The sequence below is a fragment of the Amblyomma maculatum genome, chromosome 2 (assembly GCF_055883805.1).
Source record: "Amblyomma maculatum isolate TAMU_Amacu chromosome 2, ASM5588380v1, whole genome shotgun sequence".
In the NCBI taxonomy this organism is placed as follows: Eukaryota; Metazoa; Arthropoda; class Arachnida; order Ixodida; family Ixodidae; genus Amblyomma; species Amblyomma maculatum.
Genome location: NC_139345.1, coordinates 222487115 through 222508210, shown reverse-complemented (window position 1 = coordinate 222508210; position 21096 = coordinate 222487115). Strand labels below are relative to the sequence as shown.

General features: G+C 45.5%; 1 long non-coding RNA gene and 2 pseudogenes across 1 annotated transcript; 1 reads left to right on the top strand and 2 right to left on the bottom strand.

Annotated features, from left to right (window-relative positions):
* Window positions 1-3267: 3267 nt before the first annotated feature.
* LOC146201342 (uncharacterized) lies at window positions 3268-4623 on the bottom strand (annotated as a pseudogene).
* A 6396-nt stretch (window positions 4624-11019) lies between these two features.
* Window positions 11020-18493, top strand: LOC146201341 (uncharacterized). The gene is made up of 2 exons (XR_014705316.1): window positions 11020-11207; window positions 18190-18493. It is a non-coding gene; the product is annotated as an uncharacterized LOC146201341 (long non-coding RNA).
* Window positions 18494-18734: 241 nt separating this feature from the next.
* On the bottom strand, window positions 18735-19383 carry LOC146201340 (uncharacterized; annotated as a pseudogene).
* Between the last annotated feature and the right edge of the window lie 1713 nt (window positions 19384-21096).

The window sequence follows — 21096 nt, the reverse complement described above, 5'->3', positions numbered from 1 at the left end:
CAGTCTCCTCATTTATTTGAAGGCTTGGGAGGATGTCATTGGCCTTTTCGACAAATGTATCCAGGTCATCTGATAGCATCTTCTCTGAATACAATGATCAAAGGTTTGCATTTTGCTTTTTCACTGGGTTTTTTAAAATACCATTGTAGCTAGGCGGCACAGAAAAAACTGCTGGCATAACACTGGCATTCTGGATGGACTTGTACAATGTTTCCTGCTCCAGCGCAGAAAGTGGTGGGAGGGTGTCATTGGCCTTTTCGACAAATGTATCCAGGTCATCTGATAGCATCTTCTCTGAATACAATGATCAAAGGTTTGCATCTTGCTTTTTCACTGGGTTTTTTAAAATACCATTGTAGCTAGGCGGCACAAAAAAAACTGCTGGCATAACACTGGCATTCTGAATGGACTTGTACAATGTTTCCTGCTCCAGCGCAGAAAGTGGTGGGAGGGTGTCATTGGCCTTTTCGACAAATGTATCCAGGTCATCTGATAGCATCTTCTCTGAATACAATGATCAAAGGTTTGCATCTTGCTTTTTTACTGGGTTTTTTAAAGGACCATTGTAGCTAGGCGGCACAGAAAAAACTGCTGGAATAACACTGGCCTTCTGGATGGACTTGTACAATGTTTCCTGCTCCAGCGCAGAAAGTGGTGGGAGGGTGCCATTGGCCTTTTCGACAAATATATCCAGGTCATCTGATAGCATCTTCTCTGAATACAATGATCAACGGTTTGAATCTTGCTTTTTCACTGGGTTTTTTAAAATACCATTGTAGCTAGGCGGCGCAGAAAAAACTGCTGGCATAACACTGGCATTCTGGATTGACTTGTACAATGTTTCCTGCTCCAGCGCAGAAAGTGGTGGGAGCTAGGTGTCATTGGCCTTTTCGACAAATGTATCCAGGTCATCTGACAGCATCTTCTCTGAATACAATGATCAAAGGTTTGCATCTTGCTTTTTCACTGGGTTTTTTAAAATACCATTGTAGCTAGGCGGCACAGAAAAAACTGCTGGCATAACACTGGCATTATGGTTTGACTTGTACAATGTTTCCTGCTCCAGCGCAGAAAGTGGTGGGAGCTAGGTGTCATTGGCCTTTTCGACAAATGTATCCAGGTCATCTGATAGCATCTTCTCTGAATACAATTATCAAAGGTTTGCATTTTGCTGTTTCACTGGGTTTTTTAAAATACCACTGTAGTTAGGCGGCACAGAAAAAACTGCTGGCATAACACTGGCATTCTGGATGGACTTGTACAATGTTTCCTGCTCCAGCGCAGAAAGTGGTGGGAGGGTGTCATTGGCCTTTTCGACAAATGTATCCAGGTCATCTGATAGCATCTTCTCTGAATACAATGATCAAAGGTTTGCATCTTGCTTTTTCACTGGGTTTTTTAAAATACCATTGTAGCTAGGCGGCACAAAAAAAACTGCTGGCATAACACTGGCATTCTGGATGAACTTGTACAATGTTTCCTGCTCCAGCGCAGAAAGTGGTGGGAGGGTGTCATTGGCCTTTTCGACAAATGTATCCAGGTCATCTGATAGCATCTTCTCTGAATACAATGATCAAAGGTTTGCATCTTGCTTTTTTACTGGGTTTTTTAAAATACCATTGTAGCTAGGCGGCACAGAAAAAACTGCTGGCATAACACTGGCATTCTGGATTGACTTGTACAATGTTTCCTGCTCCAGCGCAGAAAGTGGTGGGAGCTAGGTGTCATTGGCCTTTTCGACAAATGTATCCAGGTCATCTGATAGCATCTTCTCTGAATACAATGATCAAAGGTTTGCATCTTGCTCTTTCACTGGGTTTTTTAAAATACCATTGTAGCTAGGCGGCACAAAAAAAAACTGCTGGCATAACACTGGCATTCTGGATGGACTTGTACAATGTTTCCTGCTCCAGCGCAGAAAGTGGTGGGAGGGTGTCATTGGCCTTTTCGACAAATGTATCCAGGTCATCTGATAGCATCTTCTCTGAATACAATGATCAAAGGTTTGCATCTTGCTTTTTCACTGGGTTTTTTAAAATACCATTGTAGCTAGGCGGCACAAAAAAAAACTGCTGGCATAACACTGGCATTCTGGATGGACTTGTACAATGTTTCCTGCTCCAGCGCAGAAAGTGGTGGGAGGGTGTCATTGGCCTTTTCGACAAATGTATCCAGGTCATCTGATAGCATCTTCTCTGAATACAATGATCAAAGGTTTGCATCTTGCTTTTTCACTGGGTTTTTTAAAATACCATTGTAGCTAGGCGGCACAAAAAAAAACTGCTGGCATAACACTGGCATTCTGGATGGACTTGTACAATGTTTCCTGCTCCAGCGCAGAAAGTGGTGGGAGGGTGTCATTGGCCTTTTCGACAAATGTATCCAGGTCATCTGATAGCATCTTCTCTGAATACAATGATCAAAGGTTTGCATCTTGCTTTTTTACTGGGTTTTTTAAAATACCATTGTAGCTAGGCGGCACAAAAAAAACTGCTGGCATAACACTGGCATTCTGGATTGACTTGTACAATGTTTCCTGCTCCAGCGCAGAAAGTGGTGGGAGCTAGGTGTCATTGGCCTTTTCGACAAATGTATCCAGGTCATCTGATAGCATCTTCTCTGAATACAATGATCAAAGGTTTGCATCTTGCTTTTTCACTGGGTTTTTTAAAATACCATTGTAGCTAGGCGGCACAGAAAAAACTGCTGGCATAACACTGGCATTATGGTTTGACTTGTACAATGTTTCCTGCTCCAGCGCAGAAAGTGGTGGGAGCTAGGTGTCATTGGCCTTTTCGACAAATGTATCCAGGTCATCTGATAGCATCTTCTCTGAATACAATGATCAAAGGTTTGCATTTTGCTGTTTCACTGGGTTTTTTAAAATACCGTTGTAGCTAGGCGGCACAGAAAAAAATTGCTGGCATAACACTGGCATTCTGGATGGACTTGTACAATGTTTCCTGCTCCAGCGCAGAAAGTGGTGGGAGGGTGTCATTGGCCTTTTCGACAAATGTATCCAGGTCATCTGATAGCATCTTCTCTGAATACAATGATCAAAGGTTTGCATCTTGCTTTTTCACTGGGTTTTTTAAAATACCATTGTAGCTAGGCGGCACAAAAAAAAACTGCTGGCATAACACTGGCATTCTGGATGGACTTGTACAATGTTTCCTGCTCCAGCGCAGAAAGTGGTGGGAGGGTGTCATTGGCCTTTTCGACAAATGTATCCAGGTCATCTGATAGCATCTTCTCTGAATACAATGATCAAAGGTTTGCATCTTGCTTTTTCACTGGGTTTTTTAAAATACCATTGTAGCTAGGCGGCACAGAAAAAACTGCTGGCATAACACTGGCATTCTGGATGGACTTGTACAATGTTTCCTGCTCCAGCGCAGAAAGTGGTGGGACATGTACTCGTGGCGTGACCACTCTTGCATCCTTTGAGGGTTCGGTGTTTGTCTCAGGCATCCTCTCCTTGCTAAATGACAACGTAAAGTTGATATCTTTCAACCTTTTGAATTTAATTTTTTCTACATATGCCGGCAGCCACACATTTTCCTTCTGTGTGCAGCTTGTAGACTTCCTTATTTTCACTCTGGTCTCCACTGCAAACAAGCAAGCTCCAATGTGTGAGCACGCTTCACCTGCTCCTGCCATACAAGTGCAGTGAGCAGTAATCACAGCCCATCCTTTCTGCATAGCAGCCACGCTTGAAGAGGTCGGTTGCCCAGTCTCTGTGAATGATTCACCTGCATATATAAATTATCAAGAACAAATGTTAGTGGCCAATCCTTTTAAAACTGCTTTGGTTTTAGTTACGCTTTGGGCCCGGAGACAATGGTTAAAAAATAGTAAGGAACACAATTTCTGTGCATGTAATGCAGCACGCATTATCTGATCAGTTCGCTAGTAGCACCATCCGAACAACGCAGATTAAAAACTGGCGGCCACGGGGACACTGCTGGCTCAAGCGCTTGATGCGCGGTCGCGTGCACTGTCTAACGTGCCTCAGATGCGCTGAACAGACCGCGCAGTTTAGTGCATGTAATGCTGAGTGGTTTGAATCATTTCGTGAACGAGATCCCCGAGACTGTGCAAAAAAAAAGGCGAACGTGAGGTCCATTCAGTGCAGGCTCATTTTTCTCGTTCTTAGCCGCTGTCGCGAGCACACAATCGAACAAGCCATCTTCAGATGCATCGTACACCGCGCGAAGCTGGGTACAGCTCATAAAAATCATGCATCACCACAACATGTTAACAAATGTTGTCAAAAGTCATACATCATAGGGCTTACCTCGCCAAGCAGGAGGACTTTGTCATCTTGAAGTGGCTTGGCAGAAAGGTGTTTCACCCAACCGCTGGTGAAGTGATTGTGCGATTCCAAAGACTTGAATGCTTTCATGTGCTCCAGTGTAACAAAGCTAGCGGAAAAAACCAAGTACGTTACGATGTCACCGTGTCATCTCAGGGAACAAGCTTACATCGGCACTGCAATCCGTTCGGGGCCGCAACATGTACGGATCGATGTTATCGCTGTTTGATCTTTTCGTCGTAGCGGAGGCGAGTGCTCCCGATGAGGTCCGAGTAATAGCTCGCATTGCACTGTTCATTTGCAGCCATTTTACATGAATGTCATCCAACAAACCACCGAGGACAATGCCACAAAATCCGACATACACGAGCAAATGGCCAACGGGCATGCGGTGGGGTCGCAAATATGGCCGCCGGCTGAAAAAGCAGACGACGTGACGTCACGTGCAAGCCATGTATAGGACGGTGGACAACAAGAAATAGTTTCGGCCGGCGCTGTCAAGCGGGTGTCTCGATCACATCTTCGTTGGTGCGTGCTCTGTTCCCTAGAGCTTACAGTTGCACACGTGCGCCTGTAGCTGTCCCCTCGGAAAGCACTGTTTTGAATACAGCTTCGCAACCGCTACAAGAAACACCACTGCAAAAGGACGACGTCGCATAAGAAGTACAGTTAAAAAAAAAAAAACGAAGGGGTTCAACGCTGCTGAACCGAATGTCGAGCGTTAGCTGAAGTGAGAGGAATCACTGTGTTGGTATTGGATTCATCGTTTGATACTTTTATTTGGGCTTATGTTCGCCTTTATTTTATATGTGCATGATATCTCGCCCTCTTCCCAGCTAATTCTGTTTCGTGGAGGGCTCTGTCCCGTGGATCGTAGGGAAACACTGCGGCGCCCGCGGTGAACCGCTGATGCACTCGGCGCGGAAACTGGTTCGGCGTCCATGTTTTTCACTAATGCCACGTGCGTATAGCACCGCATGGCCTCCGCGCTTAGCCGCAACGACGACGAAGCAGCTGTTGACGCGTGAGGAGCGCTTGTGCTCATTTGCCTGGGCGCGGCGACGAAGATGACGATAATTGCTGTACAGCGCTCGAGTTTGTTGATATTGAACACGAGGTTTACTTGTGACAGCATGGCCACCGCAAATAAAAATAAATTATTTTGTAAAACGTAAAACAGTACAGGAGCACCCCCCTTCTCGCTGGTAATGACTGCCGAATGGACGCTAGAATTTAATAAAAAAAAAGCGCATAATTGAACAGTATGTTGCAGGTACAAGGCAAGACACGCACTGGACGCCTCGTACGCACACCCACTGACGCGGGTGAGGGTAAGTGCGTGCATATAAGCCGTCGGGATACGTCTCTACTAATACGTCTCCGAGATGCGTCCATATGAGTAATAATACGCAAAAATAGTTTGAATGTGCATAAATAAGTTCTCATTGGTCTCTGCACTCTGGCACCTGAGGAGCAAAAAATGCCATTGTATGCTCTCTCTCTCACACACACTATTTCTAGTGCGTGTGTGTCTTCTTGGTTTGCAGGATCATCAGCTGAATGTTTATAGGATGAGAATAGCAGGTGCTTCTTGCACGGAGATTATGATAAGGAGCTTTTTACTTCGAGGATTGAGAAATCGTTACGGGGGCATTGTGAAGCCGAGCTAACAAAGTGGGGTGTTGAGGAAGAGTGTCTTCCATATAAGGTATTCGTAGTACAACCAGAAGTATTTGTGTTGTAATTTCTAAACAGTGGTTTCGTAGGGGTCCTTTTATTGAGACTGCAACACACGGCGAAAACGTAAAAATAGAAGTGTATAGAAGTTATGAGCGCTGCTCCTGATATCTGCCCGAGAATTGGCCATGCCGTCATAATGAAAGGGTTCTCTTTCGAATTTTCGCAGACGGCCCAATGACCATAAAAGTATAATCGCCAAAAATATTTTTTTGTGTGTGTTCGATTGAACCACCAGTCACGTATCCGCTTGAAACAGGTGAGCAGAATGGGGTTCACAGTCGCACGAGGCGCTCAGCTACCGCACAAGAAAGGGCATTGAGGCAGGATGCGCTCCCAGAGACGCATCTACTGGGAGTAAATTGAAAACGCTATAAGCTTTTGTATCTGGGAGAGCAGCAAATAGCAGCGGTCAATATTGACATGCATGCCGCAGTACCGTTCTGACATGCTCATTCTGGATAAGGTGGTAATTATGTTTCCCCTGTAGACGGTTACTCAAAAGCGCTTAGAGAGGAGGGAGCATGACACAAAGAGTGCATTCATAAAAATACTCAGTGTGCATTCACATAACGATTAAAAACGAAAGGTTTCAGCAACATGCACAAGAGGAAAATTGTACCATACGTCCGGTGAACGTTATCGGGTGAGTAACGCCCATGAGTACGCATTGAAAAGTCCGGCCCGACATATGGTAGAGAGAAATATTGAAGCAAAGAAGCGAAACACAAAGGCGCGTGTTGTGTGGTGCGCACCCATAGGACCAGCATTCTTGTAAATTATTTTCACTGCCTCCATACCAAGTAACTATAGTAGAACGGTGTATTGTAGCCTTCTTTTCGAAAAACATTATTCACTTCAGCTGTGGTAAAGCGTAACATCAGTTTTTTCAATCGCTTTTTTGTTCGTGCAACGCTGTTGCATATATTTATGAACGTTAAAGTCCGTTCTGAGCAGATAATCACTAGTGCAGGAATACGTTTTTCTAATTTTTATTTTGATCACTACAACACTCGGCTTCTATGGTCAACGTTGCAGAAGTGATACCGTTGACCGCACTGCACTGCGTGGCAACAGTTTCGAATGCAAACAACATCACATGAGCAAATGCTACGCTGAGAGAACAGCTGGGAGCATGTCAGTGCGATAATACAAAGACAGCTTAGCAGAGAAGCGCTTGCATAGAAGTAAACAGACATGGTAGTAATTGAATTACCATAATGAAATTACTGCAATTTAATTACTTTTTCCAGTAATTTGTAATGTAATAAATTACTTTTTCGGTATGGTAATTTAGTAATGTAATGAATGACTTTTTGGCAGTAATTTTGCAGCAAAAGTAATTAATTCCTTCCGAAATTACTTTTACTTAAATGCACCACTACTTCTTGATTAGACAACAAAGTAGAGTGCTGCGAAAGCAGAAACGACGTGCAGCAAGCCGAATCCAGCCTAGCGGATCGGCTAAAGGAGGCAAAATTGAGCAGAACAGTGCGTTTGAGACCTCCATTGTAGCAGGTTCACAGTGCGTCTATCCCATGGCAACATTTCTCCAAGCAGCACAAAACAAGGCGTCAAGGGAGTGCCGAAGGGGCAGATGGTGCAAGAAGGTCGGAATTGATAACTAGTTACAAGCGCGGCGAAGTGGCACTTGCTGTTGCGTCGGCTAGGGCACAGTGGTGCCTGGTTACACTCGTCACCACGGGGCGAGGGAGGGTTGGGGCGGGGTGAGACAGGCAGAAGGGTCCACGGCGTGAGCCGCTGTGGCGTGAGCATTACTGAGCGCAAGGTGCCGAAGACGATTCTTCGGACTACGGAACGGAAGCAATAAATAACCTAGCTTCTTTGGGCCCTTCCAATGGCGGAGACAGCTCCGAGCCAGCAAGACGCTGGGTTTACCGCTCATTTCACGACCGTTAACCATGCTTCGGCTTTTGTTGTTTTTTGTCGTTGTCTTATTTTTATAATGCGAGGTGCTGTAGGAAAGAGGGAAGGAACAGTTCTCTGGGACGGATTTGGGCGGGAAAACGAAAGAATGTGTGTGCTTCGTGCCTGGAGAACAAGCTTGTTTACTAGCTTTACTTAGTTTTTGAATGGACAAAAACTAGATAGTAATTTAAAAGTAATTGAATTACTCAGTCGAAGTACTTGTAATGTAATTTCATTACATTTTAGGAGCAGTAGTGAGTAATGTAATTTAATTAGTTTTCTTCGATTTCCAGCAAAGTAATAAGTAATGTAATTTAATTCCCTTTCAAAAGTAATTTTGCCGTGTATGGAAGTAAACCGGATTCCTTCGGCCCATACACAGTGGCAGTGATGGGGCTAGGTGTAGGCTAATGCGCGTGCGCAGCCGCCACTCACTACGCTGAAAGTAATAAGCGCTTATCAGTGTATCCTTACGTGTCGAATCGTGGACTGATGTTTCAAGGCCAGTGATTTTTTATTGTTGTTCTTGCATTACGCCGTAAACGCTTTGCCAGACTTTTGTTATAGGCTTCAAGAGCTTTTTACGAATGGCGTTTCTTTGATCATCGCGGTGACAAATTGCTGAAGAATAATTAGGTGCAGTGAAAGCGCATTCCAGGCCTTCTGAAATGCACACGTGGCCTCTCCACCTGTACTCTGTACTCGTCAAGCCAGAAGACGTGGTCAGATTCGCTAGCGTCCTTTTGTCCCAGAATAACATACAGCGCGAAAGTGTGCTATGGGTCCGCAGATGTCTCAAAATACTGGCTGGCGGGTTTTCGTGCCTTTGCAGCTGAAGGTAGGCAGGCGAAGGAAGACGTGCCTTTGTCGCACTGTCATGGGATGTATTGTTCGGATGACAGGGGAGTTGAATGAGGAGAACCAGTCAGAAAAGGACAAGGAGGAAGATAAGAGACAGGACGACTGAGGTAGCCCATTCTCCACAGGACAGGGACCGAGGCCAGTGACCGCTGTTCAAAGCTAGCCTAGAAGCCCACGACCCCTTTGTAAACAAATTTTCGCACAGGATATGCAGGCAGCTTCCACAATACAGCCCGGCAAGCTTAATTTTATTGCGTGCTTTATTGACTAGTCTATGCACCTAAGTAACAAAGTGATGCGCCCAAGCATAAGCTTCCTGGGCAGGATAAGCATCAATAGGATTAGTCATCATCCTGACTATATTCACTACACAGTGAAAGTCTCTCCGATATCCTTTGGACATAATAATTTTCCAGCTGCATCAAAACGAGGGTATATAGCCCATTGTGTGGCCCTCAGGACGAAGTGACAGTTTGAGCCAGTTGGTAATACAAATGAAAAAAAGGACCTAATAGGAACAAAGTGCTTGTCCTGTGTGCCTTTCATGTCCTTTTTTCTTTTGAGCTAAAACCTCCTCTAAACCAAATTCATCAAGTAGACATATCTAGCCGCATACCTGCCTAAAGATATGTCATTCATTCTCTGAGAAATGTTATTGTATTTGTTGAGTGAACAAAGATATGATATGATCTGCCTGTGTACGCGACTGCTCCCTCCAAAAGCAGGTTCAGATAAAACTGGTGTACAAGGACGTAAGTTTGGTCCTTTTTTTTACAGTTCGAAGGAAGGCAAATTCTTCACAATTCAACCTTACAGAACCGCGCACCTTGTACACGTACAGCACAGTGGTCGCCGATAGCCTACATCATGTCCTAATTTCCGGCAAAGGCAGCCCGGCAAACTGGACGACCAGCTCATTCGTATGGGGTTCTCCGTGCTTGTATGGGATTTTTCGCTTATATTGGTTACTCTTTTTCAATTCTGTCCAGGGAGACAGTCAAAGGCGCTAAGCCCACTGTCTAACGCAGGGACACCTCCGAGCGTTTTTTCGTGCTTTTTTTTTGTGTGTGTGTAAGGTTTGCTGGGTTTTGGCAGAAAATACTTTTCCGTCGTTTGAAAGAGTTCGCTAGCCAAGCCAACGTTTCGACAGGCGGACTTGTGCATTCAAAAAAACATTTTTATTTTACACATGTTTTTTCATAGACTACGAGCAGTATAAGTACCTAAGCTCTGTTCCGAAAAGAAACCGACATAACACGTTTGCTCTATCCTGATTTCCGCTGTGCGATCCTCATTTAGTAGCTTTTACTTGAGAGTTTTGCCAGTTAGCACAAAGCCCTGCAAATGTATTGACGTATGTTGCTGGGCGCGCGCTTGTGTGTGTGTGTGTGTTTGAAATGTAGCCCAATACGAACATATTTTGCAGTTGCAGAAAAGCCGAAAGGTGTGTATTATATTTCAAAGGCGAAATTGCTCGCTCTGAAGCGAATGAACGAAAATTCTAAGGACGAGAAACGATAGTTTTGCTTTGTTTCTTGGCGTTGTACGGTGTGTTTCAGGCCCTGCGGTTAGATCCCGCGTCTGTAAATTACTACGGTATGCGACGTTTTCATCGGCTGTAGTTAAAGGACGTCACTCGAAATTCTCCGGTTGTGAACGTTAGATTAAATTAGAACGTTGTCTGTAGCGAACGTTATATTTTAATTTGTTGCGACTTTTCCGGCCACAGTGTCGTATGTTATGAAACAGTCATGGCTCACAACTTTCTGACATCGAAGAATCAGTGCTTGGCCATGTCAGGGGACAGATGTCCCCTGCCAGCGCCGTACCTTTCAATTTTTTTTTATCACGACGTTAAAACCAACGTGGCAATTAAAATTCCTTCATCATTCATGCATAGAGAGTTTTAGCTGAGCGTTTTTACGGCCAGCGGAGAGGAGCTGACGGCGGAGATGCCACTGCACATGCGCACGTCGCTGGACTGGCCAGCGTTTTTACGACGCGCAGCTTACGCCCCGCTGGGGAGCCCTCTCCAGCGGAGCGATCGGCAGCGCGCGGGCGTGTATGGGTAATCAAGATGGCAGCCATTAACACAGCCACCGGCGCTGCTCCGTTGTCGACGGCGACCCCAGCTCAGGCCCCCTTTACAAGAAAGCCCGGAGGTGTTTCACGCTGAGGAAGACTTGTGTCTATTGCGTGAGGTGTCATAGACGAGGCCGTTTGGAGTTGGAGATGACCATAAATGGATCGAAGTTGTGCGCATCGTGAACCATGTGATGGACCGCGAACTTACGCTGCGCGGAGCAAAAGACCGTGTGGATTTACTAATACGCTGGCGACAGCAGGACGTCAAGAACCTTAAAAGGTGAGCTTTACTTTTGCACAACTAAAACGTGTAATGCCAGTGCTTAGAAATACAATTGACGCGAAATGAGGGAACGATTATGCAGTCTTTAAACCTAGTCGATCACCGTCAGTGCCGCTGCGCGGCTGGCCTCGATGAATGATAAAAAATAATATACATTTCTCGATGATACAGCAGCAGGAAATAAAAGCAGCACTTACGCATTATAAAGCGTGAAACGCGAATGCGGGCTGCCGTTTACTGTGGTGTGGAAAGTGCCTTTGCTAACTGTCGTCTGCCCCGCAAGGGCACCTTGTGTAAACTTGGTGTTGGTGCTTGGCGCCACCACGGACCCTGAGCCCCCATACCGAAGCTGTAAACCGTACCGTGGCGATAGGTTGAAAGGTGGAGGGAAGAAACCGTGAACGGTGGCGGTCGAGGTTGTGGTCAAGCCTCGGCCGACGGGCCCCCCACCTGTCTACCAGGCGAGGGGCTCCGGGACCTTCCTCTGCATATAAGGGTGAAACAGAGGCGACAGAATATTAGGAACCCTTAGACCACCCATAATGCATGGAAAAACAATCATCAAAAAAACTTGATCGACCTCCGAAAAGGAGTCGCACCGAAGTGACACAAAAAATCGCGGCACCAACTGAAAACTTTGCAAAGTTCCTTGTCCTGCGCTCATTATCAGAGTCTAAACCTGTAAACGAGGTATCAGTTTTTCTGATAGCCAGCTCGCTGAAGGCCATCATTGGGGCTAATTATAAAGCGAAAAAACTAAGATCTGGTGACTTGCTTATAGAGGTATCAGTCTGACAAACTCCTCATAACAAAGACATTTGCTGACCTTGAAGTTCAGGTATCGCCCCACCGCAGTCTTAACAGCTGCCAGGGAGTGGTTTCTGAACGAGACCTCTTAAATGAAACAGAATCAGATCTCCTTGAGGGCCTACAAAACCAAGGTGTAAAGACAGTACGAAGAATAACAATCAGGCGAAAGAATGAAGAAATAAAAACGAAGCATATTGTTCTCACTTTCAACCGGAGCACACTTCCTGAATACATCAATGTGGAATTCACCCGATGCAAAGTTAGCCCGTACATACCAAGCCCCCGCAGATGCTTTAAGTGTCAGCGGTACGGGCATGGTAGCCAGTCATGCCGAGGACGCCTTACCTGTGCAAAATGCAGCACACATGAACATGCAACTGATGATTGCAATGCAACTGACTTCAAATGTGTGAACTGTGAGGGCACACACCCTGCATACTCACGGTCCTGTGTGGCCTTTCAGGCCGAAAAGGAAGTGATCAATCTGAAGGTTACCGAGAATATATCATACGGAGAGGCGCGGAAGAAACACAGAGCTCTCTCCTCTGCTCTCTATGCTGACGCAGCCCGTAGAGGGGCCAGGCCGCGTCTAGTAACGGTGGGCACGCAGTGCAATGCTGCTGACGTGCTCCCACCACGGCTCCTCACTAAGCAGCCACCGGCTGCCCCAATCTTTGCAATCCCGGAGGTCACTTTCTCCCAGACGTCCGGGACACCAAAGACATCTGAGAGGAACTTTGTTCCTCTTGAAAAACCTCCTGCCTCCATGCCTTCACCAGAGGCGATGGAGGTGAGCGTGGACTCCGCAGCGTCAGTGGCGCCTAGGGAGTCCGCCAATGAGAGGCGGTGCCCACTGGACCGCTTAAAATTGAAAAAACATACGCCAGTTAAGCCACCTGATAAAGGCGGCGACTCTTAAACCCACTGTCTCATCCACATCCCGCACTTACAAAAATGGCTACTGAGAGTATCGTTTATTGGAACTGTCGGGGACTACTAAATAATCTGGATGATGTATATGAAATTCTTGCCGAGCACCAACCAAACATATTTTGTCTGCAAGAGACCCACTTAAAACCAGCAGACACAAGTTTCCTCAAGCAGTATCACGTATTCAGGAAGGATAGGCAAGGCAGCACTCGCCCCTCTGGCGGTCTTGCCATTGTAACTCAAAAATCAATCCCATGCCGAAGCATCTCACTTAATACAGACCTAGAGGCAGTGGCAATACGAGCATTAATTTTTGGTAAAATAACAACAGTTTGTTCTCTGTACATTCCTCCAGATTATAGGTTACGTAGCGAAAGTTTTGAAAAGCTAGTTGATCAACTTCCAGAACCATGGCTGCTGGTCGGAGACTTTAATGCACATCATCCATTATGGGGATGTACAAGAACGGACTCCCGAGGTGTGCTAATCGAAAAATTCTTATTGTCCTCTGGATCATGCCTACTTAACACAAAAGAGCCAACATACTACAACATACTACATAACACATACACATCCATAGATTTAGCTATTGGCTCTCCAATGCTCTTAGCAGCTACAGAGTGGGTCGTAATTAACAATCTATATGGAAGTGACCATTTTCCGGTCTCTGTAAAGTATGCTCGTAATAAAAATGAAAATGCGTCTAATCCTAGAAAGTTTAAAGAATATGCAGCCAACTGGGAGTTGTTCAGGGAACACTCATCATTGGCTTGTTCATCAGTTGCTGACTTAGGCGTTGATGAAGCTCAGCGCTTGATCACGCTGCACATTATAGAGGCAGCAGAAAAATACATTCCACAGACGTCAAGTAAGCCACGAAATAAACGAAGACCCTGGTGGAATGCAGAATGTAAGACTGCTCGAGAAACTCAAAACAGGGCATGGTCGAAACTACGCCGATACCCCACAACCAAAAACCTAATAGCGTTCAAGCGTGCAAAGGCAAATGGCAGACGTGTTCGACGCTTTTCCAAGCGAGAAAGCTGGTCATCATTCCTTTCTTCTGTGAACTCTTATTCTGATGCACACAAAGTTCACAACAGGATAAGAGCACTCAAAGGATATAGCACGATCCCAACGCCCCTTGTCAGCACCAGTGGTGACTCTCTTGAACACCAAGCAGACACACTAGGGCAACACTTTGAATACATATTCAGCTCAGCGCACTATACAGATTCCTTTTTACGGCACAAGGCAAGAGAGGAGAGGAAGCACATACATGATAAAAGACCATCCACAGGAAGATACAATAGCCCATTCACCATGCAGGAGCTGAAGATTGTACTAGACGCATGTGGTAACACAGCACCAGGTCCTGACAGGATCACATATGGAATGCTCAGGCACTTGCATGTGGACACTCTTGAAACCCTACTCTGCCTGTATAATAAAGTATGGGCCACAGGATGCTTTCCTAAAGCATGGAAGGAAGCGATCATCATCCCCATATTAAAGCCCGGAAAAGAACCCACACTTGCTGCTAGTTATCGGCCTATCGTACTAACCAGCTGTTTATGCAAGCTTTTTGAAAAAAAATGGTTAATCGTCGCCTTCTCCATTTCCTTGAATACAATGGTCTTCTTCATCAAAATCAAGCTGGTTTTAGAGCTGGGCGGTCAACAGCTGATCAGCTCATTGCCTTTGAGTCTTAAGCAAGGGATGCTTTTGTACATAAACAACATTGTTTATCTGTCTTTTTCGATCTTGAAAAAGCATATGATACCACTTGGCGCTATGGTATCATCCGCGACCTCTTCTCTCTTGGCATCACAGGGAACATGTTGAATACAATACGAAGTTACTTGTCTGAACGGACATTCAAAGTTCGTGTTGGCAATGCATATTCAAAGCAGTACATACAGGAAAATGGTGTCCCTCAAGGTGGTGTTCTCAGTTGCACACTTTTCATAGTCAAAATGGACTCTTTAAAAAGCGTGCTGCCAAAAACTATTTATTGTTCTCTATATGTTGATGACGTCCAGATAAGCTTCAAATCTTGCAACCTGGCCATCTGTGAACGACAGATTCAGCTAGGTGTAAACAAATTGTCCAGGTGGGCTGATGACAATGGGTTTAAATTTAACTCTGAAAAGAGTGTTTGTGTACTTTTCTCTAAGCAGCGTGGCATCAGGCCTGACCCCAACATAACATTGAATGGTCAGGGCCTAGCCCTTAAAAAGGAACACAAATTTCTTGGCGTAGTTGTTGACGAAAAGCTTTCTTTCATTGCCCACATAAAACAGTTGCGACTGAAGTGTCTCAAAGCAATGAATCTGCTAAAAATTCTCTCTCACCGGTCATGGGGCACAGACCGCGACTGCCTTCTGAGCCTTCTGAATAGTGTAGTTCTATCACGCATTGACTATTGTTCCACGGTCAATGGGTCAGCATCATCCTCTGCGCTAAAATTGCTCGATCCCGTGCACCACCTCGGTCTTCGCCTCGCCACGGGCGCTTTTCGAACTAGCCCAATTGCTAGCCTTTATGTCGAGGCGAACCGATGGTCACTGCAACGAAGGAGACAATTTACTTCTCTAACTTATGCTATGAAGGTACTGTGCCAACTGGATCATCCATGTCGCCGGCTCCTGCTTGACAAAACTGGCACAGCTCTTTTCTCAAAAAAACCATCCCTAACACCACCGCACCCAATCAGAGTTGCCATGCATATTGAACAACTGGACGTTCCAGTTACCAGTCTTCATACAACTTCCATAAAAGACCTAATTGCCCCTTGGGAAATGCACGGTGTTAATTGTGACCTGTCGTTTCTTGAAGTGGGGAAGCATTCATCCCCTATTGCCATACAGCAGCACTTCATGTCACTTCAGGCGAAGTACACTTGTGATGAGTACTACAGTGATGCTTCAAAGTCTGCTCAAGTGTCCTTGCAGCACATGGACCGCAATTTTCACTTTCAAAAACACTGAACAGACATACAAGTATATTTACCGCTGAATGCTATGGAATCCTGCTAGCTGTGAGACACATTATAGAAAATAAAATACAGACATCGATCATCTATACAGACTCCCTCAGTGTTTTAACGTCCCTATCCTTTTTGAAGTGGCATAATAAGAACCCAGTCCTGAATTCTCTCTATAAAACTCTTATGTCTGCCAATAAACTAGAACTTAAAATTACACTGTGTTGGGTGCCGGGCCATCGCTGTATACCAGGTAACGAGGCAGCTGATAGGCTTGCTGCATCAGCTGCCCTTGGAAACACTACAGACATTGACAACATATCATATCAGGACCTCAAGACACACATCAAAAACATGATTCAACAACAATGGCAAGAGGAGTGGGACACAGCAACTGAGAATAAACTACACACAATAAAACCAACAATAGGCAGGTACACTAGAGAAAAACGGAACAGATTCAAAGAAATAGCTCTGTGCAGACTGAGGATAGGTCACACATATACAACACATTCATACCTTTTAACAAACTCCCCTGCACCACATTGTCCGAGATGCGGAGACCGACTAACAGTCATCCATGTTTTAATTCAATGTTCGAGACTTCAACAGCAAAGGAGACAACATTTTCCCGAATTACACAAGCAACATATACCCACACATCCGTCCATCTTTCTTGGTGATGATCCAATGTTCTCTTTAGATAGAGTTTTTAAATATTTATTTAAAGTCAGCTTTTTATACGGAATTATTCATCAACGTGGGCGTAAGCCCGTTTCTTTTACTTAGATAGCTTTCTTTTCCCTTTTACTCGGACCACTATACATCGAAATTCAGTGTTTTAGGCCCTATACACCACTGTTTTTAGACTATACACTCCGAAATAACTTTTAGGCCCTATACACCACCGTTCTAACTCACAAGTTCTAACTCACAAGGCGCGAGCCGGTGCAGCGTACACACCGGACATCCTGAGTCAATGGCGCCGAACCAAGATCAGCTGCCCCAACTGCCCTGCTGACTCCGTTGACCTGCAGCACTTGGTCTGGACCTGTCCTGGCACGGCTGGCCTCCGCGCACGCTACACATCTGCTCACCACATTCAGAGCTACGAAGACTGGACAGCCCCCAATACCAACGCCAAGCGCAAGCTTAGTGCCCTGCTAGACTTCATGTCGGAGTCTGGCGCCCTCAACCTCACCTAACCCACCCCCTTCCCCTCTAGGCCTCAGGTCATCCTCATGAATAAAGGTTTATGAATGAATGAATGCATGTGTTTGGCGCTCTTTGGCCTAAGATGCCCTTGCGCCAAAAAAAACCAGATCATCATCATCATCATCATAACTGTCGTCTGTGCTGTTTTATCGGCAAGCCCACCACCTAACATTAGGCGCTGCGCATCTGTTCGGGTTTCGGTCACCGCTCGGAAGAGACATTCGAAACCTCACAGCAACCACTGAATGGGGCAAGAGCTTTGTTTGCGCGCTCGTCGGGCCGCCGCGTCTGTTCCAAGATAGTTTTTCAATACACTTTAGCGCCTTCGCCGCAAGGACCGTGTACGCGGCTCGTATACTCACAGATGTTTGAAGGCGCCTTGCTGATGCAGCCGAGGTCGATTTTCCTTTTTTTTAGTCTCTATTGAAAGGCGCTGCGTTCAGCTGCGCACTCAATCAGTTAAATTGTGTTGATTAAAAAAGCTATTCCACTGGCTTCACGGAAATATTACCGATTCTAGTTTATCTGTCACATTACTCTAACATAACACCGATCACCAAACGTGCGTTTGTCTTTTTCCTGCCTCATTGTGAGCTGACATGCTTGGTGGATAAAACAAAAGCAATCGTTATTGTCTCTCACTCGGCCAAGAAACTTCTCTTTCCACATGCACTTTGCAATCTGGCTTGCATAGGATCCTAAAAGCCCACCGAAAGAAATGATGTCTTCATTAATATTCTGCCAATTAGTACACAGGTTACATATCAAGAGGAACTCTGTTAGACATAACAAAAATGGCACACAAGCAGAAACACAAGGGTCATAAACTGTTTACTGTCCTCATAACAGTCTATTTTATTTTTGTACAACGTGTACATATTGTGGTACTCGTTCTGTATACAAAGTTCCGGTGATCCGCGAATGTCACATGTCAACTGACTGCGTCTGGTAGAAACATGTATTTGTGACTATTTTGCTCCAGTGGAGAAGCTCAACTGAGTTTAAGGTTGATATAAAGCTGTTTGTCTTTTTTTGCAGGCACCCGAGGGTTACAGAGCATCGGGCTTCAGCTGATCACCATGAGGAGAAAGAAACGACTATGAGCTACGCAGAAAAGCGCAAGAAATTGAAAAATAAAAAGTTGAAAATGAAGCGCGGCGTCTCGCTCTAGACGAGAGCAGGTTGGACTTGGAGGACAGAAAGCATGAGTTTGAAGTGAGACGTTATAACAGAGAACATGAGAAGCTGCTAGAGAACGTGCAGAGGATGTTCAAAGAACAGACTCAAACATTTTTTATTTCTTCAGAGCAAACCGCGCATGACATGAATACCCAGAAAACTGTCCTGGTAAAATGTTGTACATCTTGAGCGTAAATGAAATACATTTCAGAAAGATTTGTGAGTGGTAAAAGTACCAAGGAGTAAGGTAAGATTCAAGATCTGGTGGATCAAGACCGAAGTAATGCGATACCTGGGCATCATACAAACATGTATGACAGTTCGCCAAAAGCGCACTAGCTTATAGATACGCGGCACGTTCTCTCGGTACAGCTTCAAGGCATGAAAGAAACCGTTTGTGGCCACTAAAGTAAAGTTTCTGATTCCTTGATGGTCGGCATATTGCCCTTGCTGTGCCATCGATGAAACCCCAGTAGTTTGTCAGTGGGGCACCTTGGCTGAACAGCCTCAAAATGTAAGTGAAATTTTAGGTTAAGAATTTTTGTTTTCACAACGTTGACATTGATTCTGCTGTAATTGCAACTTCCCTGCGAGAATTTCTCCAGCGTTTCGAGACTGAGCCAAGAATGGCTATTTACATCGTCGAGCAAGTGAAAAACCGCTCGTCGATATGGCGCATAACTTCGTTCGTCAGTGATTATATCGTTGAACTGTGCCGCCCGCAAAGATCTTCAAGACCACACAGCCGGTTCGGATGTGCCAGCCGTCGAAGGGTAATGCAGAGGGCTTCATCTCCGGGAACCGCAACCCTTTGCGCAGTTACGACCTTATCGGGTATGCACATGGCCCGCTGAAGTCTGCGTATATGCTCCTTCTCGAAACGAAAATACGTCCTAAAGACACCATCGTCTATCGTATCAATGTTCAGAAGTCCGCGCACTGAAAGTGGCTCACGTCGTGTACGCCAAATACCTCCAGGCACTGCCCATCTCCAACTTCGGTCCAGGTCAGTTGAGACAGCGGCAGCGGGTCCTGTAGTGTGCTCTTCGGCATGGTTCAAACATCAGTAGCAGCCGCCAATTCGCGAATGCGCGAGAAAACAGCTGACTTTTGTTTCGGCTTGACTTGACTAGAAATGGCGAACATATTCTGTTTAACAGACTGCTCTTTTGTACATCCAAAACACAAAATATACCAAATAATTAACTAAAAACACAGAATCTACCTTTACTAAACAGTTTCGGCGCATTATTAGCAGGCTTAATTGGTATTCTTTTCATTCTGACTCGAATTGTGACCGAGAGGTGGAGCAGCAGAGCAAGCGACTCTTAAGCCCCTAAAAATAGAGGGGCTTTAAGCGACTCTACTCCGCTCGAGAATATGGGCGATCCGCCCGGCTAAAACTCTTTTCTCGCGCGCCTCTCCGCTGGCCGTAAAAACGCTCAGCTAAAATTCTCTACGTGTTATACAAACTCTCTCTGTCTCTTAGGAAAGAAAAAAAACTAACATCAAAACGGAGTCCCACGTGCGCAACCATTGCCCAAAGCTTGCACCCCTGGCGGCTCTTTTTACAGGGCAATTATCGGCGTCTGAGTCAGCACCATTGCGGACCACATCAGAAGAGCCAAATAACATCCTCCCGCTCCGCATCATACCATCACTGTTGCACGCTCGCCCTGCTTCAACGCCGCAATCTCTCACCATTCTTGGCATACAGGGTTGGAATCGTCACCGAGACCCACTCAGCGCACCTGCACCGAATAATTGTCACTTTTATGGGCTCCCCGTCAAGGAAGAGGGCCTTCCACCCTTCAGCCTGAAAGTGTTTGTTCGTTGAACGATATGCCGTCCTTCAAAAGGAGGCGCTCGTTTCAAAGCTGCGCTGCCTCCGGGCGATGGGTCCAGTCAGCATACTAAAGGGTCGTCGGTGTATACAGTTTGTGAAGCTCCTTAAATAAACATGAGCCCCCTACATGACGCAGCAACGAGAACAAACTTCCTGTCGCCGCGTCTTCGAGTGCGAGCGCAAATCCTCGGAAGAAGGGACTGCTTTCCCTCTCTTCCTACGTTTCCGTTAAGCCGGACCCTGCTGTAGCTGCCTCTCTGTGCGCGTCTCCCTGACTCCTGCCCGAGGGCAAGTGGGAAACGGCCACAGCTGGGCATTGAACAAGTGACCCGAAGAGAGTAGATGGTCCTAATGGTGCTTAGCATACCCACCGATCCCTTACAAAAATCATTAAAGAAATGAAAACAACACATTAGATAAGGCTGAAATGTTTCTAAGTGTAGTCTACAAATCCAAGTCATATAAATATGTGCACACCTCTGCAAATCAACTAGACAGAAACAATTCAGAGTAAACTAATAATTCAGTGTATGGCAACACTATTAAAAGGGGATAAAGGCTAGGGGGGCTACGATTATTAGCACCATTTTGCCTTTAAACTACAATACCATACTTGTTGCAAGCTTAAAATCAGTTTCACATCTGTCCCACCCACAGCAATGAAACACACATCTGACTCAAGTCTGCAGAGAAAGAACAAGCTTGACTATTACAGACGCACCCTTGGTTGTTTGTCTGGCATTTCTGATGGTGAAGAATCTGACTTGTCTGTAGCATGTATTAGAATAAGGATCCTATGACCGTAAATGCATCTGATTTTCTGGAGTGGCTTTTCTTTCCTGGCCACATATGAGGGGAGCTATAATTTATCCAACTTGGCCTAGGTTTATTCAACGTATAACAGAGCTATAGCAGGCACA